This window comes from Leptosomus discolor, chromosome 16 (genome assembly GCF_034619465.1).
Source record: "Leptosomus discolor isolate bLepDis1 chromosome 16, bLepDis1.hap2, whole genome shotgun sequence".
Classification (NCBI taxonomy): domain Eukaryota; kingdom Metazoa; phylum Chordata; class Aves; order Leptosomiformes; family Leptosomidae; genus Leptosomus; species Leptosomus discolor.
This window is the reverse complement of record NC_141406.1, coordinates 14460704-14487146: the sequence shown is the minus strand read 5'-3', so window position 1 is coordinate 14487146 and position 26443 is coordinate 14460704. Positions and strand designations below refer to the sequence as shown.

The following is a 26443-nucleotide window of genomic DNA, read 5'->3' as shown; positions in this document are numbered from 1 at the left end:
AGCCATGGTGGAGATTACAGCAAAGCCTGCTTAGACCTGGCCACGCTGGAGGAGCCGTAAAGGAACACTTCATCCCTGTGTAAATACTGGCACTGTAATGCTGGCAGAGCCGCTGGCTCTGAGACCGGCTAGAAGTTATCAGCTAAGCAAATTCTGCATGTTTAATTTTACATTGCCTTCAGGCACACTCACCTCTCTGATTTTCCACAAACGCTCTCTCTGGAGGAAAGACTTATTCCTTGGGCTCACCCTCCCATAGGACCCACACTGATTTACAGGAGCAGGAGAACAGTGGCCACAACCCACACCGAGGACGCTTCCCAGGTTAATTCAGGTCGGAGGCGAGCTCCTGGCTGGAGCGAGCTGTTTGGGGCGCAGATGCAGATCCTCTCCGCTAACCTCTTTGCAAACTCCTCTTGCAAAATTGGTTTTTAGCAAAGCCACTTATCACCTTAACCATCTATCGATTCCCTGACTCCTGGCCAGAGCTCCCAGGATCCAACACCGCGCGGGGAAGGGAAGCAGAAAAACACAACTGCAATGAGGGCACCAAAGCGCGCGGCCGAGACCGCCCCGGCGAAAGCAAAGGCTCCCGACCGCAAGCGAAGGTGGCGGTCGCAGGCTCACCAGTGACTTCAGCGCTCTTGGGGCAAACGTTGCTGGACAGAAAACTTCTGCTATTTATTTTGCCACATCCAGCAGAGGAAAGATGCCGGTGAGCCAGCTCCATCCCACAGTGCCCAAATCCAGCTTTCTGACGCGGTTCCATCACCGAGCTGGGACCTGCGCACATCTCCAGCGTGATGCCGGGACCCCCAGCTCCCACCTGACAGCTACAAAAGAGAATGAAAAAAAATAACGCCTGCCCAAGAATCCCTCTCCAGGGAAACACCACCAACCCCCCTCCCCTTACAGATGTGCCACCTAAATCCGAGCTCCGCAGCCAGGACTGCCTGGGAGCAGCCGGCGCCAGGACACGGGCTGCGAGCAGGAGCTCGCCGGCTGCAAGCAGGAGCTCGCGGCCCCGTGCGCTTCCCGGCAGTATCGATCCCCCAGCAGTAACAGCCGGTATAATTTTGCTTAGCTTCAAATACCTGGCGATCATGAATTCTTTGGCCACAAGGTTATAAAGCATTCTCTAAAACATGAGAAAAAGATTAAGCCTGCTTATACTTAATAATATACTGTACACTGTCTATCAAGCTGGCTGTTTGCTATTGAGAGCCTACTATTAGACACTTATTTAAAAGGCCTTTCAAGGCTTCCCAAGAAAGTGCAGTTATGCATTTTTTTTTCTGGCAAGAACCACTATAGATAAACATCAATTCACTCCTGCAGATCACAGTCGCAGTAAATAAATTTTTCAGGAAGCTAAGTTCCATACAAAGCCTCCTCAAAGCTCCCATTTCACACAACATCAATGTTTGGCCTCTGAGAAATAAAAAGCTCTAAGGTTGCTTTATCCAGAGCTAAATTATCAATTGTAGCTGCTTAAGAAAAAAAATAAAAATAGGGCATTTCAATGAGAAATCAGTGTGGGAGGTAAACAACGCAGTTGCTAGATGGTGATGCCGGTTAGAGACAAAATGGGGAAAGACAGAGATTTTGCTGATGATTGATCCAGACCCTCTGCAACGGCATCTGCAGCCCCGAATGCATCGCTGCGGTGCCACATTGGCGATGGTAAGGAGCGAGCAACCAGCTTCGGGCAAGCTCAGCAGCCAGCGCTTGTGCTATTTTCTTTTACAGCTTTTTAAAGTAGCAGACTGGGATTATCCATTATCAAGTTATTTGTCACCAAAAAAAACCCACGCTGGTTATAACTGTAAAAGCAGCAGCTCCTTGGATTGCTCACAAGCTGCTCATAGAGGTGGGAAGGAGGAAGAGCCACCCGGCACCCAGCCGAGCCCACGGCAGCCGCAGCGTGCCAGATTTTGCCGACTCAGGCTGTGGGAAGGAGTTATGAGCCATCGGGGTCCAACAGTGCTTTTTGAAGCAGCTTGCCAGGATTCAGCCACGGGATAGGAAGGGAGGGAAGGAAAAACATCTCGGCTCACCTCTACCTAACGATGCCCTTGTCAATTTGAGTGGCCGAGCGGCGTCCCGCGTGGCTGCTGCCCCCTGCCTGCCCAATAACATGGTCCTTGGGGGGCACATCCAAACCCCGAGCTCCAGGACTCGCTGACGCCGTCGGAGCCAGGACCATGCTAATATTCAGGACGCTCCATCTGCTCTTTAAATAAAGAGAAGCTGGGCTCTGTTATCGTTTAATTATTAGCCTAAAAAAAGACCGAAACACTGAAACCCTTCCAAGCTCAGGTCGTGCATCCTGGTAGGAGGGGAGGCTCTTCAATAAGAGAGCAAGGGATGGGTAAGGAGAAGAGGACTGCTGCCAAAAGGCAATCCTCATGTCCCCTGCGGCTACCCCTAACAAACCCAAATACCCCTGCAGCGTCCAAAATTGCAGGAGCCTCTATCTAAAAGAATGGCTTAAAAATCAAGGAGGAAAAAGGACAGGACTACATGCTGGTCTCAGTGACTCCAGATTGAATCAGCGCAGCTTTCAAGCAACACACGGGGTTGTACCTGCCAGCCTTGGGACCGTCATGAACACAAGTTCATAGACCCAAAAATGAACACCCAGCTGCAAAGGAGCAAGCCCCTCGCATGCCCTTCAATTGCCAACGAAGCAGCAAAGCCCTGTCTCCAATCCCACCAGTGTGGTTTGCTCCCATCATGCTGCACCCATGGGGGTGGCAGAACCAGCCCCAGCGCTGGTTTGGGTCAATCCTGTCTGAAGCAATGACACTAAAACCCAGAGACTCATCAGCGATTCATTTACTCAATTGCTAAATACAAGGGCAATTTTGAGAGTTAATAAGTCACCAGAGGAGCCGCTGCCTTTCTCAGCCACAAGAACTGGGCAGCTCCCCATTGCCCGACAATGGACACTAAACACCCATCATCCATGGTTTCTAAGCACCCATTATTAAACAAAAAAAACAGGTCAGCTGCCCCTCTACTCTTCGCAAAAACGTTTTTCTTTCAACTCATCTCAGAAAATAACCAGCAGATGCTCAGAGCGGCACTAAAATAAACTTAATTTTGAAGTCGTGAACTTGTGACACCCATTGCTCTCCTGAAAATAAACCCGCCAGGGATGATATAACATGCATATTTAACCTTCTGATGTTGCTATCGTTTTCAGCAGAAGCTGATACATCGCCCGTGCCCGCTGACAGGCACGAGAGCCCACAAGCTATTGCTGTGACTATTGGCAAACACCTATTACCTGCAGCGTTATTTCCAGGTTATAGAAATGAGCCCTCGGGCTTATGGCGCTGTAATAGCACTGGGCACTGCAAAGCCCCAAAGGAGACCTCAGATCGTGGCTGGTGGCCAAAGGCCAGCAAACACAGGGGACACGCATGGGGCTGGAATAGGCTACGGCACCCGGTGGGACCAGGGAGCTCATCCCCACGCTCGCATCCCAGCGCCGGCCAGAGGCTTCAGCATGCTTTCCCTGCTGTGTCCATCACTACCTCATCAAATCAACAAAACCCCTATATATATAAATGCATAAACACACCCCATTTTAAACAAGGGGCAACTCCTTCAAGAAAAAAACCTGCCAGGAGCAAGCCCCCACACAGCCACGATCTTAATTGATTCGTGGCAAGAGGGAAAATATTTATTTAGGTTGAGGAGACTGCCAGAAGGCACAAGTTTTAGAAGGAAAATCCCAAAGCACCCAGGGCAAAACCATGCAAATTACCATCACGACTGAGTTCTTATCTATATCAATATCTGCCAGCAACGACCATCCCCAGCCAGCCACCAGCACCCAGCCAGCAACCGCAGTCATCTGTACCCTAGTGACACTCTTCCCAAAGTTCTATTTACAAGATTTTTACCTTTTCTGACATTAAAGAAAGAAAATAGAGTTTCATTTTCAGGAAGTCGTGTAACAGTGGTTGTTACAAAAATTTTGACCCAGCTGACTCCATTTAGGGAAAAAAAAAAAAAAATAAAAAAAAAATATGCACATCTTTACAAAAATGCATGCGGTTATCAAGATGTCATGCAATATGTCAAGTTTGGGATGCTTTTTGTGCCCCGAGCAATCAAAATAATTTAAAACCAAAAGAAGTATCTGGCCAGATCCCTACCCAGTATTTAACTTTTAATGGGAATCCAGCTCCTTTAGTATTAATGATGAAATCAAAGTTAATCCCTCTGAAACTTTGCTCGCATTCAGGAATTTGCCCAGGACCTCTCTGTGTCCCACTGGGGTTTGTCCGAGCACCCACAAGCTCATCTTGAGGTGCTTCTCGGTGGCTCTCGAGGAGGGATCTCCCTGCCAGGATGCTCAGGAAGGGGCAAGCCAAGCACCCCCAAGGTGCTTTTACAGATAAGATTTGGCGATTGGTAAGTAAATGTTTTTCCATCGATAACAACAGATAGCTAAATCAAAGCTCCAGCGTGCCCTCGGATCTCTTAAACAGCATCATGGATTTCCAACCGAATCAGTAGATGAATCAAATACCTGGCACGAGGCTGTAAATAATCCCGATGATTTATTTTGGGGGAGCCGGGGCGAGGGAAGGTGGGGGGCAGGCTCCAGCCCCGGTGAGGATTTGCGTATTAGTAAAAACAAACAATCCTGTAAATAACGAGACCCTCGTCCTGTCTCCACCACGCTACTCTTATTGAGTGAGTCAGATGTTCTGCTGATTAAAAATTGATCCATTTCAAAATCTAATCAACAGAATAGGATTCTTTCATATGTTATCAAGGCAGCTGCTGACAACAAAAACCAAACCTGTTATTAACCCATGAACCCCGATGACCTGAACCTGGCTGGGCTCTGCAACTGTAAATTATTCAGTAGTCCAAGAGCAATACCCGTAAGCCTGATGAATTTACGCCCCGACTGGAGCCAGTGGGGGTTAAAGCCAATATCACAGACCCGGGGGTCCCCGGGGACGCGGTTCACGACACGCTGCCACTCTGTGTCATGCCTGGGAATACATTACCGGTGTCTGCTCGGCATTGCCTTGCAAATGTCTAGTCCTTTTTGGTGGGTTTTTTTTTTTGTTTTTTGTTTTTTAAATGACTTTCTGGATTCAGCACGGCACTGTGGGGAGCAGCCCCACGCTGGCAGCGCAGCAGAGCCCAGGCAGCCCTGCGGACACAGCCGGTCTCTGCTCAAGCCCCAGGTCACCACCGTCAAGCAAAATCCATAGAGCAAACGGTTTGCATCCCTGCTTTAACCGTAGCCCAGCATTGCTGGTTCAGCTATGGAGGAACAGGGAAATTGGGGGAGCAACTGGGATCTTTTTTTAACATGTTAATCATTATTTTGAAGCCCCGCTTGCATTCCTCGCCCACGCTGCTCAACACGAAGATGGAGACATCGCAATGGGTTGATGCCACCGCTGGGTATTGCCTCTTGGATCTTGCTTTATGAGCTGGTGACATTCCTCCGCAGTCACACCGTGCCCAGGGGACACCCAGCTGGCACGGACCAGGCTTGGCTCTGCTGGGGCCGCAGCGCCGAGCCTGGGCACTTGCGTGCTGCTGACTCGTACCTCCCCCCAAAAAAATCCTTCACCCAAAAGTACCCGGGATGCAGATGAGCCCCAGCTTCACCGCAGGCTCCGACCCCGCACTCCTGCCAGCACCCAGAGCGAACCGGGATGGCTGCTGGCTGAGCCACAGCAGCATCACTTGGCTTCCCAAACCTCAAATCAACACCTTTCTGCAAGTTTCAGCGAGGGTGAGGAAGTGGCAGTTTTAAGTGCAGGTTTTGATGCTTTTTGGGGCAAAGATCCCCTGCCCAACGCTGTTGAACACTATTTTCTACCCCAAGCTGCCCGGGTGCTGTCCCTGCCACAGGCAGCATCAGCCTGGTTGATCCACTCAACGTAAAGGCTTGAACCAGAATGGGGAAAAATTGGCACCACATAAATGAAGCTCAAAGATAACAACGGCTCTTCTCTAAAACTGTGAAATATTTATAAGTTTAATGACTCTCTGACCTCTCCTTAAAGCCCAAATAACCCCTGGGGAGTCCCCTCAGCCTGGCCACAATCGATCCTGACTGGGCTGCCATCTCCCAGCGAGCCACACCTCCCGGGAATGCTCCACGCGTCGGGTGCGAGGCGAAACCCCTCCTGCCCTCCCGAAAAACCCACTGGGTGCCAGCAACATGCTGGGGCTTTTCAGTTATTTAATAGTGAGCCCAGCACCATCCCTCACCCCACAACCTCAGGGGGACTCAGGGGACCCCAACCGGCACAGTATGGCTCCAAATACCAGACACTGACTTTTTTTTTTCCCCCTATATTAAGTCCTAAAGCACTTTAAAAACAACCCAGAGAGCCACTGGCAGCAGCAGCAGCGCCTGCAGAGATGCTGCCCAGCTGCCCTGGAAGCAAAGCCCGGGCTCCTCCCCAGCCAGGATTTTGGAGAGCCGTGCTCTCCTCGGCACACCGAAGCGGCTGGAGTCACAGCCCATCCCCGCAGGCCTGACGTCAGCGCGCAGACGTCACCTCCATTGATTTTGGATCCAAATCCCAGTTGAAGGTATTGGGGCTGGGGGTGTGAGGGCAGAGCCCAGCCCCCTCTTACGCAGGGGTGGGAGAAATAAAAAAGCAGCAGCAACGGGGCAGCGAGTGCCATCCCCACCAGCAAAAAAAAAAACACCAGCAGAGCATTTTTGTGGTGTTTTTCCCTTTTTTTGAAGCCTCCCTGGTGAAAGGCTTCTGGCTGGACATGCCCAGGCTCTGCAGAGGGAGTTGATCACCCACGTAACTCCCGGACCGGAGCTCTACAAGCTCCCCTGCTATGAGGGACCTGGATTAAACCCCCAGCAGGCTGCAGCCCCGCACCCCTCCTCATGCACGGTTCTGCCCACCCAGCTCCAGGGCTGCACAAAAGCCCCGCAGCGAGACCTCCCCACGCACTTCAGCATCCTTACGGGGATGCTGCCCGGTGGGATACCAGAACGGTTCAAACACGGAGAACGCAGCAGGGTTTGGCCTCTTGGTAAATCAGATATTCTGTATAACTCATTATATTACAAGGTAGATATCGGAGAAGGAGTCTTGGAAAAGAAACTGAGCGCAGGACCCAGCCCAGGAGCAGCCGAAGGCTGGCACAGCCAGCGGTCCGTTCCTGCAATCTGCTAGTTGGTCTTGCCATCACCATCATCACCACCGCTCCGGGGACCGCAGCGGCTCCCTCGGTGCTGCTCGGGCCGGCAGGCTCACCCAGCACCGACCATCTACCCCTCCGCTCCCTCCTCACTATCTAATAATCACACTTGTGCAAAGCTGTTGCCGTACATAAGGAAAAGAGAAAACATCCTTGGAGAGCCTAACAATCAGACAATTTTTAAGATCATGGAGCATTAAACCATTCCCAATAGGGTTTACTAATCAAACAGCCAAATCCTTCATAACCAACCAATCCCTACAGAGCAATTAAATCCTTCCCCTTTAAAACACTTGGCACGCCGTCTGGGGAGAAAAAGAAAAATTTGCAAAATTCATTTGATAAATTAACCAGGGAAAAGAAAGAAGTGAATCAAGCTTTGTTCTTTTCATTTTTTTTAATTATGGAATTCACAATGCCTGAATAATGTTTAATAAGAACTATGAAAATTCCTAACAGTATTACAACACAACACAAAAGAATTAACCTGGTTACCGTGAAAAATTGCATATTTAATTAAGAACTGAGAGTTCAAAACTATCCAGAGATTTCAAAAGTACCGTTGCCTAAGGGGCTAAATTACACGCTCGCAGTGCTGCTAACAGGGCTGGAGCGCGCAATCATTACCCAAGTGTCCCCATTAAGTGACAATGGGCAGATGACATCAAATTCATTTCAAAAGCAACAGGAATTGAAGCATTCGCTTGGGTAGTGGAAGGGAAAGCGACTATCCTGCTGGTATAAACCAGACCCCTTGTTGATAAAGGCAATAATTAAAGAATAATGTTAATTAGCTGCTTTTATTTGAAAGAAAAGTGCAGTGGCAGGAGACGCTACCTCTCCGGCGTGCGCCGAGCGGAGAAGGGAGCGGGCAAAGCTGCTGGCCCTGGATGGCCACCGCTGTCCTGGATGCCGGGACATGTGCCGGAGTCGTGGCCTGGGTGGGTCCCACCAGCCCCAGGCACCTGCTGGCCCCCACCAGCCTTCAGGCCTGCCGGGGCTGGGGGCAGTTCGGAGGTGGGATCAGCGGAGCGCAGCCCATCACCGGTGCCAGAGGAAGGGAATCGGAGCGGCACAGCCGGGGCATCCCGATCCGGTACAACAAATGTGGCATCAGGGGACGCTCGAGGGGGCAGAGACCTCGCGGAGAAGCCTTCTTGGTAACTCGAGCACTGAATTTGGGGAGCGAGGGCGTTGCTCAGGGGACTTCGGGGGACCCACCACAATGCTCTGCCCCACCAGGGAGGCTGGCGAGCTGCTGTCCTGGGCGGTACGGGGAGCTGCAGTCCCCAAGAGCCTTCCTCCTGGAGGGCACCATCCTCCCCATCACCCCATCCCAGCCGCTGCGCACTGCTGCACTGCATGTGGGCATCATGGGGGGCTTTGGGGGCTCCCCTAAACTGTGTCCCTACGGGGCAGAGCCCTCCGCTCCCCAGCTGCGCCGCCGGACCCCACTGCTCCCCCCTTGGCCAGGGGGATGAGAGGGGTAATAATTACCCAGCTCCCAAGGATGAAGCAATGTTTGCAAACCGCTTCGAGAGCCGCAGACGAAGGCAGCTCTCCCTGTCGGCGTGATTAATAAAGAATAAATGTCCTCTGCAGCCAGGCTAAGCAATAACACACCAGCTCCGGCGCCAATGAGCGGCTGTGCTTACACCGCACATTACAAGACCCGCTGCCAGCACCAGGTAATACTTTATTATGTTATCCCGACGGAAGAAAACAAAGGATGCCCGAGGTCCTGACTTCAGTGTAAAACTGCGGGAGCGTTACCAAAGGCAACGGCAGCGTGCTCAGCGAGGCTGACGCACGGCACAGCTCCCACCAGAGGAATATTTACACGGGGTTCAAATTGGTTATTTACTTTTTTAGAAATCCGCGTTGCAGAAGAACTAGCTAGCACGCACACGCCGAGCAATTAATATTAAAACGGCCACGCGTTAGCGGCGAGTCGCTTAAACTGCAGCTAAATCAATACTCTGGGGTCCTGTTGCAGCTTTGGGGAAATCATTAAGTGCTACACCAAAGTAGTCAAAAAAATAATTACACAGCAAGGCCGTATTAAACAATTAAAAAAAAACCCAACCAAACAAAAAAAAAAAAAAAAAAAACAGAAAAAAAACCCGAAAAACCACTGAAACCATTTTGGAAGGAGGTGTTGGCGTGTTCAGCTGCGTGAAATCAGGAAGCTCAACTTAAAAGCAAAACCACCGATTGTGCGATTGCTGCAAAGCAGCTCTTCAGCAGACAGGGCCAAAATATATCGTGTTAAATACACAGATGAAGCTGAAGGAGCCCATCGTTGCACTCTGCCCTTCCGACAGGGTTCCTGCCTGCAAGTCCGGGGTGAGCGCTTATTGCGCCCCTCATCCAGGGCTCCCCCTCCACCCCAAACCCAAGCCCAGGATCTGCCAGTGCTGGCTGGGGCCAAGCTGGGAAGGGGCAGACGCTCCTGGGCCCCTGCTCATTAACAAGCACTGCACTAAATAACGAGCACTTCAGCTTTCCAGGCTATCTAAGCCTTCTTTTGCTGATGACCCCCCAAGGCTGGTGGCTTGCTGGCTTCGAGAGCTGGTTCTTCATCGCACTGATACAGCCTGGACCTCTCCCCAGAGATGCCCCCCGAGATCCTCCGCATGGGCAACCGAAACAGCACATGCAACCCTACCGAGGGCCCTTTGCCACGGGAGACAATGGACAAGCACGCAGGCACGCAGGATGCTGTCAGGTCCCTTCTGGGGTGATTCACCCCAAAAATCCTGGTTTGCAAGAATATGCCACCCTCAGAAGCAGGGAAACTGAGGCACAAAGCCATTGCCCAAGGCAGCAAGCTGACAGAGCCCGACCCAGCATCAGAGCTGTTTCACCCCATCCCAAATCGCACAGATTTCTCAGCCTGCAACAGAGAAGGGGATACAATCCCATTATTTTACTGTGGGCTGGAAGCAGGAATCCTGAGTTTTAACTCTCCCACAAAAAAGACCCAATGCCCCAGGCTCAGCCCCACCCACAGAGCCCAGAGATGACGGGGTGAGGCACCCCCAGACCCTGCTCCCCTCAAACCCCCCGCTCCATCACCAAAGTCAAGCCAGGAGAGAGGGATCTTAGCAAGGCAGCGATCTCCAACAAGCCAGACCCAGCACAGGGCCGAATCCTGCTTCCCAGGATTTGCTGTCTTGCCAAGACACACCAAAAGCTGCAGGAAAGCATTCACCAGGAAAAAAAAAAAAAAAGTAATTAAAAGAAAACTCCGTCATAGCTCCTAATGCAACACGCACAAGAAAGTGTTACGAAAGGGGAAAACTTTTTAATAAAGTCTGCAAGTGTATATTCCTCCTTTATCAACCTCAAGATTTATTGACCCAAGAAGCCATATTGACTGAATAAATCTTGATAATGACCCCAGCAGAAGTCAATACCTGCTTATTATCTCCCAAGTTGGGGAATTACATCTTTCAGTAATAGGAGCAGGATGGTACAAAACGTTCTGAGCAACTTCACCCAGGCTTTTTGGGGGGAACAGATGCTTCTAACGTGCCTTTTCCCATCCGAGAGGGAATCTGCTGCACCATTAACACAGTGAGCAAGCTGCAGTGTGGTTTCTGTCTCGGGGTCTGGAGCACACACCATTGGTTTTGAACCCTAAATTAATTTCATGTCAAGGCAGGCTGTTGAGGAGCAGGACGCTGCAGGTCACCATCACCCTCCCTCCCTGCAAACAACGGCCCCACATTTTCAATTTGCTGTGTTGTGTCAGCAGCTCCCGGGATAATTCCCTGAAATTCAAGACATGGGAATTCCCTCAGGTGGGGACATACAGCACCGTGATTACGCCGGCACCCAAGAGAGGAGGGGAGCAGCATCGCCACCATCCCACGGGACACGCAGCCGACCTGAGAACCCAAATACACGGCTTTTCTCCAACCAGCAAAAATAGGATGTGAAAATGAGGGAGCAGATGGGCCACTCCAGCCCCCAAATCCACAGGCAAGCAAAGCTTTCTGCATTTAAAGATGGTGCTTCTTTTGCCAACAGTTAACTTTCCATTCAGCAGAGAAAACAGTAGCTATGGGACCAGCGCGCACAACAATTATGCCTGCATTTTTATTTGAAGTCTCTGCAGACAGCAAGAAAAATTAACTGAAGGGAGCAGCTCCTGTGCCAACATATGGAGGGAGATGAATAGCGAGTTCTGCATGCTCCGCTGAGGTTATCTAGTTAAGCAAGTACCTCCTAAAGGACTCGCAGGCTGGGAGTGTACTGTTTGCTTAATCTGGTCATAAATAATAATTCGGATCACCAACCGTTTTAACATTCAGCTCCACCTGCAGCACAAAAGCCCTGCCGAGCCCTGCCAAACTCATGGCCGCAAGGCAGCGGGAGGTGACGACGCAGCCCAGGGACCCCAACGAAATGGCTCCCCTCTCGCCACCAAGCCACGCAGGGCGTCGATGCAAGAGGCTCCTCCACCACCGGAGCTGGGGGCAACAGGCAGCTGCCTCCACCTCAGAAGCCCCCGCCGTGCTCTCCCCCGTTTCGGTGGGCACAGCAACCCCCAGCGCTTGGCTTGCTGTCCCCATGCCAATCTCCAAGCTGGATAACACACCAGGAGGCTGCAGGACTGATACCCTTCCCTTCAGTCCCACAAAATCAAATTATATTTCCATCCCTGTCCCCTATTTGCCTCTTGGTCACAATCCCTTTTTTTTTTTTTTTGCCTCCCCCTCCAAGGCCACGGAGACAATCCACTAAACTGGATCAGGAGGCCAGCGCGTACATCTCTAATGGGCTGCAGCACGCACACAATTAATTAATGGATTTATTAATTAGGGAAGAAGTCACTCTTCGGGCTGGAATTGGGGTCACCAGTTTCTAAAGTGAGAGCTGCAGAGCTAAAGATAAACTCTCATTTTCTGCAGCTCTCTCCTTGTCTGGCAGCATCTCAATTATTCAGCCACAGGAAAAAAAAAAAACCACCACATTTCACTTCAGGAACTTCACGGTCCGACTTTCTGCCGACACACAACACAGACCCAACAGCGGGTGGGACCAGGAACGTGGCCCATCTCATTCTCCCCTTCACATATAAACTGGAAATATTAGAAATATCAAGTATTTGCTTCTAATGAAAGACTAGGGGGGAAACAGTGGGATGCGGGATGGATGCTGCACCTCAGCCTGTCCCAAGGAGGGAGCTGCAGTGGAGGAAGGGGACACCACAAAGTGGTCAATGACGGTGACATCCAGAGACACACGAGTTCCCCAGTAGATGAGGTTTTAATGTGCCATGCTGGAGCATCAGCTACGCTTCGGTCAGTTCATCTGAACCTCCTTGGTGGCACATGACAAGCATTCCCAGCTGCCATAGCCCTAAATCTCTAAGAAAACAGGGCTCCTGGGTGAAAGAAAGAAACGTCACCAGTGTCCCTGCCCAAGGACGGGCCACAGAGCACAGTCACAATAGGAGACAGCAAAGAATCCACATGAAGAGCACCATCACCAACACCCTGGTCATTGGGAACCGCTCCAGAAGAGCGCACAACTATCAGACACCAGATAACCCAATCATGAAAGAGACATCTGCAGAGAACCAGGCTTCGTTAGTGCCACTGCTCCCAAATTCATACGAATTGTTTAAAAGGGACAATTCTGCAGCCCAGGCTCCCCCATGCCCTGACACACAGGGAGTAGCTGGAGTCACTGGAAAGAACAAACCAGTCACAACCCCACAGTGCTCCTCAGCCAGCCCCGGGCATGGGCTGCACTTGCACAAACCCTGAGATTTCAGCTTGGAAAGATGAAATTCCCCTGAGTTGGGGACACTCAGAGCCCCCTCAGGCTTCCCCCCACCCTTTCCCCTTGGGCACAGGCACCACCCCACCTCCACAAAGCAGGGGTGGGAACAGTTAGTGTTGGGTGCTGGAGGAAACTGGAAGGTCCCACTAGTCTCTCCATAAGAGCCCTAAAAAACATATGGGACCTGAAGAATTTGCAGAGATGAAGTTCCCCCCATTCACAGCCCCAAAACCACCTTGGCCTCCCCCTGAGGTTATCCTGCCCACGGGCTGCTCCACAAGAGTGCAGTTAAGTTCATTAGTCCAAGCTCCAGAAATTAAGCTTCAGCCAAGAGGACTGATAGCTTATTTACTGCTGTCGTCTATATAAAGAAGAATTTTGACACATTGTTAAATGATAGCACATTTAGATAAGTCAAGCTGTCATATCATTTAATGGATGTCTAAACTCCCTCTGTAGCTGATATGTAAAATTTATGCACTTCAGAATATCATAAGGTTATAATATTTTAATCACATCCACAGTTGTTTTTTTTTTCCTCCCCTCCCCTAAACTTTGAACAGCGAAAACATTCCATCAACCGCGCCGCGCGCCGAGGCTGCCGGCACACCGCCATCCGGCAGAGCCGCCGCCGAAGTTTCTGCCCAACTCCGCTCCGGCACGCGGAGAGCATTTGCATTACGGGAAATAAAACGAGGAGCATTTTGACGAACCAAACACTGGAGCCGTATAACCAGAGCTCATCTGCATAATGAGATGTGAAGACATTTATAAAAGATGGCTATAATCGGTCTCTCTCCCTTCACTCGCGGTTGTATTTATTATCCCAAATCAGCAGCTCACAACTCTTCCCGTTTTTTTGCTGTTTCAACACAGAATGGGTTAGATTAAAACAGCATCCGGCACACAGAGCATGTAACCCACACAGTGCTAACTGCAACGTAATAAACCAAGAGCAAATTAAAACACAAAAAACCCATAAAGGTACGAATCCCGCTATGACTATTATACACAAGAAAGCTGTAAAAAAATACTGCATTAGTAATGTACACAATAAAACAATCTCATAACCCAGTGAAATATGTCTGGTATTATCTTTGATAGAATTTTATCTCTTCTCATTTCCGAGACTGTTTGCTGTAAAAAGGCTCAACGCCGTTTCGATCAAAGTGCTGCCGAGGAGCACGTTATCTGCATGTTTTACATATGCCCACCATTCATCAGGGTTGCTCAAACTCTGCCATTCCTGGCCAGCCCCAGGCCAGCCGAGCTGCTCAGCCACATGCATTAAAAAGGAAGGAGGAAAAAAAAAAAAAAGGAAAAAGCTCTTGGAAGAATAATAAATGAATTGTTTCCCCTCCTTTTTTTTTTTGTTTACTTTTTTTTTTTTCCTTCTGTTTTAAATAGAGGGCATCAGACCAAGCTGGCACAAGGTCACCTTTCCCACCGTGATCCCAGCGAGACGGCAGAACCGCTGGCTGGACAGAAGTCAATCCCCACTGCTCCCTCTCCAGCTCCGCACCCCAGCCACGGCCACCCAGTCAAGCAGAACGGCGGGGAAGGAGAGCTGCCCACCTCCCTCCCAGCCCACCTCTCCCTCTGCCAAAGCGTTCCCCCCCACCCCGCCGCAACAAACCCACGGAAAAGTAGCTGCCAATATTTGTCTTTAAATAAAGGTCTGTGCGCACCCAGGAAAAGTCATTAGCGTGATGCAGCGAGGAATGCTTTTGTATCCGAAGCGCTTAGACCCGTAATCCCTTTCCAACCACAATGCCATAACTGAGCAGTCATGGCAAGCCGACCGGCCGCCGTACCTGCATTACTTTTAGGGTCGCGTATCACAGATGTAGCACGTAATCTGCTTAAAAGCCAAAATGTATTAAATGCTGGAACTGTTGATACAGCACCGAAGCCCCATAAATCGCATTTCAATTTGTTTACTCCCCGATGAAGCACGCTGCATTTTAAACTCCGTAATATCCTACAGGGATAAACCCATTTAATATCCATGTAAATGAGCGTTTCAGCTTTTGTAGGAGATCCAGGTTGGGTTTCATCCCATTATGTTGGGAGAGCTATTGTGTTAATTATCCGCCTCCCCGCTACACCGGTGCCTACGTAAGGTCACAAACTGTCAGCATCCCCTGACGAACCTTCCCTCGGACACGTTAACAAAGGACTTACCGTGAATTTCACAGACCGAGGGCACTACGGCGGGATCCGGCAGCCGTGACCTGCCCAGAGCCACAAAGGATCTCTCTCCCGCCGCATCCATCGCCAGTCCCAAACGCCGGTACCCGGCCCCTACCCGAGCCGGCCCGCAGGACCGGCTGATGCCGATCGCCTGCCCTGACATTCAGGGCTCACCGAGCCCCAGCACCGGCACCGCAAACCCCCGGCCCTCAACAACAATGGGAGCGCGGCGGGGCTCCGGGCAGCCCCGCTCCGCCATCCCCCGGGCTACCGCGCATCCATCATCATCATCATCATCATCATCACCTCGATAAAGAGTCTCTGCCCTCCACGGCTCTAAACACGAGCAGGGGATGCAACGACAGAGCCGCCCCCCCTCCCCCCCCTCCCCGCCACTACCGGGGAGGGGACACACCGGGGACACTTCGCAGCCCGCGGGCACCTGCGGCTCCGCTCCGCGGGCGGGGACCGCAAGAAACTTGGCGGAGCGGTGCGGGGGGCCGCGCTCCCCGCAACTTCATCCCGCGTAACTTCCCTCCCTCCTTCCTTCCCTCTCTCTCTCTCTCTTCTCTCTCCCTCCCTCCTCTTCCTCCCTCCCCTCCCCTCCCGCCGGGGCGGAGCGGCGGCCGCCCCCCGGCCCCGCTGTCACCTCGGGGGCGGCGGGGCGGGGGCCGGGGCGGCGCGGCTCCATTGCCGCTAGCGCTGCTCCACGCTCCCGGGCGGCGCCGAACAAAGAGCGGCGGCGGCGGGGATCAATTTCTGATACCTATCGATGGGGAAGGGCGGGCGGAGGGAGGGAGGGAGCGGAGGGGGGGGGGGGGGGGGGGAGGGAGGGATGGGGGCGGCCGCCCGGATCCCCCCCCCCCCCCCGCGCCTTCCTCCCCTCCGCCGCCGCCACCAACCTGGAGCCGGCGGACATCAAACCGCGTCCGGTATCGAAACATCGATCCCACGTCGGCGGCCATCTTGGGGGAGACCGGCGGCGCGGAGGGGGCGCGTAGCGGCGCGGAGGGGAGCGTTGGAGAGCGATCGCTCGCCCGCCTCCACCGCCGGGGGCGGCCCCGCCGCCGCCTCGCCCCGCCCGCGCTCCGCGGGGAGGGAAGGGGGCGGCCCCCACGCTCCCCCCCCCCCGCCCCGGGTCATCACCCCCCTCGGGGCCGTGGGACGTTCCTCACCGGGGAAGGGGCGCACAGCCTTGGGGTAATTGATTTTTTTTATTTTATTTTTTTATTTTTAAGAACATCCAGCCGCGTCGGGAAGGTGGAAAACCGCCATTCGGAAGCTGCCAGGTAAACTTTTTCAAGGTTTTTTGTTCTTGTTGTTTGGGGTTTTTTTTTTTGGTGGGTTTTGTTTGTTTGTTTTGTTGTTGGTTTTTGTGGGTTTTTTTCCTCTAACCTGACACATCCAGCACCTTTGACCCTGGTGGGAATTGCCACAGCAAACATGCTCACAGCACACCACGGCCAGAAAAGTCCCAACGTTCAGACTGGTTTACCACTGTATTTTAAAATCATTTCATGCGGTTGGGCTCTGCAGAATTCGAACTTAAAACAGAAGAATGGGGCACAGCCAGTAGCACTGGGGCAGTAACAAAACCCTGTCCAGAAACACCCCTTCTGCTTTCCTAACAAAAAAAATAAAGAGCTTTACGTTTTCTGCCCAGAGTTGCCCCATATCCCATCGTACCAACCACTCCAACATCCCAAGGGCTTTGAGCATTAGTTTCCACTCCCCAATGGAAAGCGGTGACCCCCCAGCAGAGCCATGCCGCGTTTGTGCTGGAGGGACCCCAGCGCTGCTGTCCATGACTCACTTTCGGGCAGAGAAGGGCTGAGCTGCCCCTTCGGGCACACTTTGCAGGCAGGTATTTGCAGACCAAGCAAGTGCAGCATTTTAATATTCCTGCTAAGGGGCAGGTAACCCCCCAAGCTGCCATGCGGACACGTGCACAGCTCTGCGCGTGGAAGAGCCCGGGGCTCCTGCCAGGCTGTGACACAAACCCACACCCCAGCTCCCCTCCCCGAGACCCAGCGTGGGGTGACTTGGGCCCCCTCATCACCCCACGGAGGGGGATGCAGACTCGGAGTGTGGCCCCAAGCTGGCAAGCCATGGGCTCTGTGTTGCCCCTGAAAATGCAGAAAGGATGAGGGCAGCACGCAGCAGCCCCCTCGTTCACCAACACACCGGTCCCCCCCATCTTACCTGTCACCATTTGGCACTGCGGGGATCCCCGTGCTCAGAGGGGCTGGGGGGAGATGGTCAGCCAGCCCGGCAGCCTCTGCTACCCGTGGGCATGGACACTAGCAAACCCAGGACAAGTGCTCCTGCGGCTGTCACTCATGGTCCTTCCCTGTCCCAGCCCCAAAGCTCTCTGCTCCTCTCGCTGCAGCAGATCTCGCAGCACTGGAGAGATCCTCTCTCTGCAGGTAGCTGGGGAAGAAGCGGCCCCTTGGCCATCCTGGGGCTTGGCCCCACCTGGCAGCTCAGGAATCATCCTGCTGCTGTTCCCTGCATTTCGCAGGAGCCTTGGGAGTCCACTAAAAAGCACAATTTGAGTTCAGAAGACACTGAAGAAGAGGAGCATCCTTCAAAATGCGCTCTGCTCTGCAGGTGCTTCTGGCTGTCATGGGGACAGGTCTGCTCCTTCCCTTCTTGCTGTCTGAAGCTCACCTGAGCCAGAAAAACTGTCCAAAAGGATAAGGCAGACACCCAAATGACCTTGGCACCACGCTGTAGCACAAGCAGCTAGGAAATGATCTCGTCCTTCTCCTCTCTTCCACTCAGAGAAACTCAGAGCTGCTCGCAATCCCGCAATTGCAAAACGCCTCAGGCAGAAGAACAAGTGAACAGAAAAATCAAAGTTCAAAGAAAGGATTTGCAAGAGCCAAGGCAGTTTGTGTTAGAGACAGCCTGGATGTTCCTGCAAGCCCTGCTCCAGCCTCTTCCCCACCTCCAGAGCTGGAGAAGGGAGCTCCCACGGCAGATCCTCCTCATGGTGCTGCAACAAAAGCATCTGCCTGGAACTGGTGAACCCCAGGTGCAATTGCAATGCCAAGCTGAAATCTCAACCCCTTTGTCATCAACAGCGAGCCCATGGATGCTCCGAGACATCAGGTGCCTCTGCACTACCCCTGCTTAGACACATCCAAGTCAAGGACCCAACTTGGCTCTGGGAACCAAAGCGCTATAAATAGATCCTCCCTTAACCCCACAACCCCAAAAATCAGAGAGCCCAAACCCCTGAGAGACACTGAGGTTTGCGATGAGATTGGGGCTGCTGGTGGTGCCAGGCAGGTGCTTCACCTTGGGCTTAACAAGGCTGCAATTAGCCAGGGGTGAGGGCACAGGCTATGCAAGGGGGGTGCTCTCCAGGGGAATTCATTTCCATCCCTCTCTCAGGGCCGTGCACAGGGGGAGGTTTGGTTATAGACGGATCAATAAACCCAGGTGGGATCAATGGTCTTTGCTGGGGTGAGTGCTGGTTCCTGCTGCTTGATGCCAAGGTGTCCTCTCCGTGCCAGCAACGGCGATGGCTCAGTTCATGGCCAAGATGCTCCAGGTATCTGCTGTCGGGCACCATCAGAGATGGGTCCCAGCAAGGGGACCTTCTCCGTGTGCCCACAAAGCTGATCTCATGCCCATAAATCACCGCCCCGCTCTGCTGCCCAGGGAACAGAAGAGCCTGCTCATAAATCAGAAATAAAACTAACCTGGCATCTTTGGCGAGCAAATTAAATTGTGGGCTTTGGAGGAATGTTTCTGTTTAGCCAAATCATTAATAAATCGATGGGAGCCGTAAGGAAGAGGAGAGGGGCTGCGCCCCATGCCGCGCAGAGGGATGGAGAGCTGCGGGGCCACATGCTCCGTGCCCTGTGCCCCTGTGTCCCCTGGGCACCCCAGGGAGAGCAGGGGGAGCCCCATCCCGTCGCCCCCTCCCCACCCCCCAGGGCTCATCCGCCCCGGGGAGAGCTGCGAGGCGCAGGTTAATAAATCAGTTTGTCTCCAGAACGGTTTGCTTTGTGCGCCTGACAAAAGCCCGTTGTAAATGGCAGCCCCTTGCCTCCTCTTCTGAAAGGCTTTTAATTAAAATATGGAAGGGGCTTTTCTGTGTACTTAAAAAAAAAACAAACCCTAGTTAGATTTCAGCGCACTCCCATTTCAGGCGTTAATTTATTCTCGCCTTCCTGCCGCTTGTGATCCACATGATAAGTCCTTTGTGTGGTGATTCGGCCCCATGAGGCGGCCGAAAGGCGATGTTGGCGTGGCGAGGGGCAATGGGGTGATGTTGGTGTGGTGAGGGGTGATGGTGGTGTGGTGAGGGGCAATGGTGGTGTGGCGAGGGGCAGTGGGGCGATGTTGGTGTGGTGAGGGGTGATGGTGTGGTGAGGGGCAGTGATGCTGTGGCGGAGGGGCAACGGGGCAATGGGGCAATTGTGTTGTGGTGATGTTGGTGTGGTGAGGGGTGATGGGGCGATGTTGGTGTGGTGAGGGGCAGTGGTGCTGTGGTGGTGAGGCAATGGGGCAATGGTGGTGTGGTGAGGGGTGATGTTGGTGTGGTGAGGGGTGATGTTGGTGTGGTGAGGGGTGGTGTTGGTGTGGTGAGGGGTGATGTTGGTGTGGTGAGGGGTGGTGTTGGTGTGGTGAGGGGTGATGTTGGCAATGGCGAGGGGTGATGTTGGCATGGCGAGGGGCAATGGTGGTGTGGCAAGGGGTGATGTTGCCATCAAGAGCCACGCGCCAGCAGTGATGGCGAGCTGGCTCGGCCGCCTTGCCCCGCGGACGGGCAGGGGCCCGGCAGAAGCCGCACCGGGGGCCAGCGGTGCCGTCAGAGCGAGCGAGGCCGAGCCAGGCCCTGGGGCCGGCCGGGAGCTGGGGCCCAGCTTCAGCCCTGGGCACGGAGCAGAAAAACCCTCGGGGAGACCCAGGCGGCCGCTCCCAGAGCTCCGTCCCCATCCCGGTCGGGGGAAGGCAGCGCAGCCCCTGCCAGCTGGGGGTCCTGGGGTCCGGGGAACCCCGGCAGGGTCCGTCCCCCCCCTCCCCGCCGCCCCGCTCCCCCCGCCCCGCCGGGGACCAGGCGGCGCCCGCACCGCGCCCGCTACGACGGCGCCACTTGGCGGCCGCATCAGTAACTGCAGCGCGTCCCACCGCGGGGAGGGGGGGGCCCACAAGCACGGCACCCCGAAGGGGACACTAAGGGACATAAGGGGGGAGGGGGTACACGGTGGGCACAGGAGTGCAGGCTGGGACACCGCAGAGGGGGGCACAGCACCCCTCCACCTCCCCTCCGTGCCCACCGTGGCTCCCGCAGGATATGCACTGAGCTGTGCCCGGCCTCAGCCCTCGGTGCGCCCCAGGTGCCCCAGGGTGGGTGCCCGGGCCCCTCCGCGTTTCTGCCGCAGCTACTTATTTCCAAGCGCGTTCCCCCTACAATTAGCACGTGCTCTTTAATTAATTTTCCTCTTTTATTGCTTCGCCCAAATTATCTCAGCTATGGCGCTATTCGGCGTGCACATAGCACATAATGCTGCTATTTATGGCTTTCCCCCGTCAATGCCGCAGCTCGGGAGGCCAGGACGGCCTCCTCCTCCTCCTGGGGCCACATCCTGTGCACAGCGCAGGGCACATTCCCAGGACGGGCCAGCAGGTCAGGGATGGGGATAGCAGCCGTCCTTGTCCCTGTCACCTGCCCCGTCCTCAGGCCAGCCGGCCCCTGGCTGTGTTCTGTAGGTGGCAGCTCTTCCCCAGACCCCTGAGCTGGGCAAATCCTCCCGGCCATCACTGCGCTGATAGAGCCTTCCGAGTGAAAATGGAGCTGAAGCAGGAAAAGCTGCTAAATTAGGTCTATCTGGAATAAGATGTTAAACATCAAAACCTTCTGAACACCAAGGGGAGATGGATAAAACCCTCCAAAAGCTCCTGAAGACACTGCCAGCAGAAAGGGGCTGTGGGGGGGAGCGGGATGAGCAAGGATGAGCCCAAGGAAAGGGAAGGATGCCCTCCAAACCCCCACCCAATGGAACTGAAGTGCAGGGATGTGGCCGAGGGCCCAGAGGCCATCTGTGGCAGAGGAGATGGGCTTCAGCCACCAGCCAGCACCGGGACACGTGGGCTACCCCCACGGCCCCCCTCGGTATGAGCATCGGGGTTGGAGTGGCCACCATGGGCAGCTTCAAACTGCAGCTCCGAGCTGCACAGGAATCCATCTTTCTACCTTTAATAAACTTTCTCCCTTTAAAAATAATCATTACCAATAAACAACTATACCAGCCAGTGTACATAAGCATCAAATTAAGTAGCTACATGCATTTGTTATATTTGATATAGCCTTGTTAACTGGAAATTCCTAGGTTTGGAATACATATTGATTTCAGCAAACATATATTATTTTACTGTAAGTACCAACAGCCATTGTAGTTAATATACAACAGTTTAATTTAAAATGCATTAGTTTAATAAAAATGCATAAAATAGAATTGCATTAGCTTTAATAAAAAATTCAATTTCATAAATATTATCCAGTGTTAAAATGCATTGATTTCCCGGGAAAATGTATTGGTCAAAGGTAATTTACATTGGTTTGAATGGGAATGTACGGGCGTGTATACATATGTATTAGTTTAGTCAAATGTATCTGATCTCAGAAAAAAATATCGGTTGGAGCAAAAGATATTCGTAAGGAAACCTCAACGGCGTGGAGCGAGCGGCTGCGCGGGCTGGCTCTGGACCATCCCAGCACGCCGACGTGGCCACCCTCAGCCAGCCCTGGGGCCCAGACACCCCCAAATCAGCTCCGTCGATGTCCAGGCTCGGGGCTCCCCATGGGCACGGTGCTGCCGGGCTCGCTGGGCCGAAGGGAGCCTGTTATCGGCCACGGGCAGGACTTGGCTCGGGCACAGGCACGCGTCTCGCTCAGGCAGAGCACGCGCCTTGAAAAGAGCGGGGGTTAATCAAATCCTTTTGACTCCATTTTTTATCGAGCTCAAGAGGGGCTGTCCTATTAATTAGAAAGGCTTTTTCATGTAAAACACGGGCTCTTTTGCAGATAAGGAGGGACGATGCTTGATTTTGCCGTGGCACAGATACGTGTGTTATTCCCTGACATCCATTCACAGGCTGCAGCCCCTTCCCAACAGCTCTTTTGTTCGCTACAGAGCTCTATAGGCACACATGTACATACGTATATACTTAAAGCACTCAGGTTTTCATGGATGCCAGTGAGTCCCCCAATATCCACAGCAGGGGAAAAGCAAAGGTGTGCCTGGAACCGCCTCCATCCCCAGGCTGGACCAGGATCGCCACCGAGGGGTGCAGGATGCGGCCCATGCAGCACAGAGGATTACGTCTGACAGCGAGAAGTGAGCAGCGGAGCAGATGCACCGTCTTACAAATTACGGCAGAAACACAGGCAGCCATCTGCACCCCAGCCCCGGCCAGGATTTCTGCGCTGCGCTCAGCACCGCCGGCCCCTCAAAGCCCCCAGACACCATCTCACCCCCAACCACCCCATGGGCAACACTGGGGAGAGACCCAGGTCTGACCTCTTCCAGGCTGGGCAGGCAGAAATGGTGCTTCCCCCACCCCCAAAAAAATATTCTGAGAAATCTCCACAGCTCCAGGGCTGCCTCCTGCACCGTCAGCCTTGCCCCGGCACGGGTACGGAGCCAGGGACAGGCAGTGCCCAGGCAGTGCTGGCGGCTCCACGGCCAACCAGTCCTGTTAAACCGCTACACATCACTTCCCTGATGCTTATGGATTTTCCCTTAATGCCACAAATTAAGGTAATTGGGCTCGGCTGGCCGATGAATCCAGCTGAACTGGGCAGGAGGAGGGAGCGTCCGCTCCGAGATTGATCCCCCTCATCCCTGGCTGTGCCTGCATGCCCGGGGCTGATCCTCACCCTAGCTCTGCTCCTCGGCTCTGTTACCTGCCCTTTTGCTCAGACAGACCCCAAAACCCAGCCTGAAATGCCTTCCCTCAGATGCAGTTTCATCCAGACGAGGTGGTCATTCCTGGATCAGGAGTTTTCTCCTCTCCGGGCACTTTTCCCTACATTTTTCCCTGCTGCCTGCTTAAATCGTCCCCATAATGCCACCCTCACTGGCTTGGCTGCAGCAGCCGGGCGTTGAGGTGCGACCGAGCAGCAAGTGCCAGCAATTAAACACGATATTTGTGTCCTCTAGGGGAATGAAGGCAGCATTTAGGCAGAGCTCAGAGCTCCAGGGATCTGGTTCCACGCTCTCTTTTGTTCCCAGCCCTGTCCCAGCCCTCCCCACTTGCCCACCAGCCTCCTCAGCATGCGGAGGGGACGATGCCGGGCAGCGGTGCAGGCAGCGAGGTCAGCAGCCCCCTGCACCCCAGCCATGGGGTCAGGGCCATGCCAGGCATGGCAGAGCTTCGGGGGGTGCAGCAGTGGCTGACAGGCACCATTGGGCCCCCCGTGCCATTCCCACCCCAGCACACCCATTCCACGAGGGCAAGGTGGGGGGGGGGGGGTGTGTGTAAAATTAACAGGCTAAAAATACCAAAGACAAAACAAAACAGCCCAAAAGGCCTGGTCCTGGAAGGCTGCAGGAAGGCAGCAGACCCCGGCAGAGGTTTTGCAGGATTGCTGCCTGCCTGCCTGCCTGTGGTTTCCGTGGCTCCTGCTGCAGAAATGCAGCCTGTGGCCAGGGCTCCTCCACCTCCAGCAGCCAAGCAGCTCCCAGCTTTGCCACACCAACACTGCGATGGGATGTGAAGGCTTCCAAAGATGCCTGGCAGGATCGAGGCAAAACAACCAAGGCTTGGGGGATTGTAGCCAGGGGTTCCCTCCTGGCCAAGTCCTCCCTGCACGTCCCAGCAGAGGGCAAAAGCCCAGCCCCAGCCCAAGTGCCAAACGCAGGTGGAGTTGCTCCTCTGCAGTCCCCGCCACGGGTCAGCATCTCCAGTGTGGGAGCTGCAGGGCCGCCTGGCACTCCATTAACCTTGAAACCCTCTCTGGATCACATGTCACATCAGCTGGTGACAACAACAAGCTGCTGATCCAGACTAGAGAGAGAGGGACAGAGAAAGTCAGAGACAACAGGCCTGGGGGAGGCTAACTTCTCTATTACAGCCAGAAGTGGGCATGGGGTTATTTTTAACCCAGAGAAGGATGTATTTGTTGTTTCAGCCCAGGGGAAGCGAGGGACTGCCTCCGAGACACCTCTCACAGCAACATTGGCACCTGTGCAAAGCCATGGTGAGCACCGAGACCCCAAAGCTCTGGTGGGAACAGGCAAAATCCATTATCCTTTTCACCAGGATAGCTTTAACAGGCAGGGAGCGATGGAGGTGACAGGGATGTAGTGACCAAGGATCCCTCTTGCCCTGGAAAGGAGGTGAGCAAGTTGGGGAGCATCCAGCTGCCTTTACAGCATCCCATGGGAACAGAGATGTGTGCTAGTAGTGCTTTCCAACCAGGGCAGACCATTTCGGGGTCCAAAGGACACATTTCTGCTTTCTCTTTCTTCTTGCAGCGAGAGGAAGGGCCGTTGTGTCCCCCAAGCCAGCGCGGGACCCCACCTGCCGTCACACGGCAGCCAAAGGCGGCTGCGGCAAAGGCAGCACTCGCCGAGCAGCACGGCTGGAGACCTCGTCCTCCACCTTATGCCTGGTCCCGAGGGATGCTGGTGCCTGAGCTGTGGGGACAAACCAGAAGGGAATCCAGGGATCAAAGGGGATTCCAGCCATAGATTCCTCCGAACCCTTTCCTATCGCTTTTGGCGCAATGTTCGGTAAGAGCAGCCCGGCTCCTGAAAATCTGCCAGGCTCACGAGCAGCGAGCAGCAAGGAGGAGGTGAGAACAGAAACAAATAAATAAGCACACGTGGCAGCTGCCTCCACAGCGGACAGCGTTTTCCCTCCAGACAGGTCTGGCAACCTGGACTGCAAAAACCTTGTCCACGTAATTGCACACAGCAAAGAGAAGGACTAACCCGCGCTTGGCGCCAGGGCTGGCACCCGAGATCATCTCCCTCTAGGTCGCACTGGGGGGTGTCCCTTTGCCTCTCCCCCTGGGGAACACCTGAATGGCATCCACATCAAACTGCCTTTTGGCAAGAGGAAATTCAGACGCTGGTATAAGCTTTGTGTGGGCTTGTGTGGTGTGCCTGTGCCCAGCGGGAGCCCCCAGACCCTGCTGCCCCCAGCCTCCCGGCCCTGCTGCACATCACCCTCATGTGCCCTCCAGTCCCTCTCTGCCTTGCCGTTTCCCAGCCTGGCCCAGCTCCCAGCCCCAAACAGCCGTTTCACACTGGGCTCTGGCTAGCAGCCTCCTGGTCCCACCAACCCAGGACCAGCACTGAGCTCGGCTTGGCTTTAGGCAGCAGAGAGCTGCCTGGTTCCCCCAGCTTAGCAGGGATCACCCAGCAAGTGTGTTCATCCCTGCTGCATCCCCCCATACCCTCCCTGGGCCCCCTGGAGCAGGAATAGCGCAGGATCGGGACAGTGGTCCCCATCTCCTCCCCAGCAGCAGTGTGATGTCTGTCTGCGGGAAGCACGTTGGCTTGTGCAACGAGGACAGCATCCCGCCGCAGAACAGCTCTTCCCAGCCATGGCTGCTGTCAGCAGCGGGCGAAGCCAGCTCGAAAGAGCGCCCGGAGACCTTTTGAAGCCTGCACAAGGTGTTGGGTTCCTCTTCTAGACGGGAAGGGAGGTGGAAGGACATCCAGGGTGCGGAAGCAGAGAGGCAGCTCAAGAGTGGAATGATTTATTGAAGAGTTGACATCTTCACTCTAGTCCTCCACCTCCTGCCAGGGCTGGGGGTGTTGGCAAGCTCCTTCTCTCTCCTCTGGAGCATCAGCTGGCGCAGCTGCCCGTGGTCCAGCAGCACTTCCACTGCCCAAGAACATGGCCATTCTGTCCTGCACCTCGGCACAGGCCTGACAACGCCGGTGGGGCAGCACAGGGCACTTGGGACTGGCCGGGGCAGCCCGGGGGGAATGGTGGATTGGCCGGCAGCGTGGCCACAGCCCCTCCCGCCCACCCCCCACGCTCAGAGGCGTCGACGGTGTTGGCGGTGCCGTTCGGGGCAGGGGGCATCGGGCTGTGGTGGTTTGACCCCGGCTGGATGCCAGGAGCCCACCAAAGCTGCTCTATCACTCTCTCCCTCCTCAGCTGGACAGGGGAGAGGAAAATATAACAACAGGCTTGTGGGGTCGAGATAAGGACAGGGAGATCACTCGGCATTTACCATCACGGGCAAAACAGACTTGAC

General features: G+C 54.0%; 1 protein-coding gene across 1 annotated transcript in view; it reads right to left on the bottom strand.

Moving 5' to 3' along the window:
• The window catches only part of CUX2 (cut like homeobox 2), a 75729-nt gene extending 50226 nt beyond the window's left edge, over positions 1-25503 (bottom strand). The window contains exons 1-2 of the mRNA XM_086474108.1: positions 25482-25503; positions 16110-16278 (exon numbers count right to left, since the gene is read on the bottom strand). The gene's annotated coding sequence lies outside the window, so the exon portion shown is untranslated. The remainder of the gene's footprint in view (positions 1-16109; positions 16279-25481) is intronic.
• Positions 25504-26443: the final 940 nt, after the last annotated feature.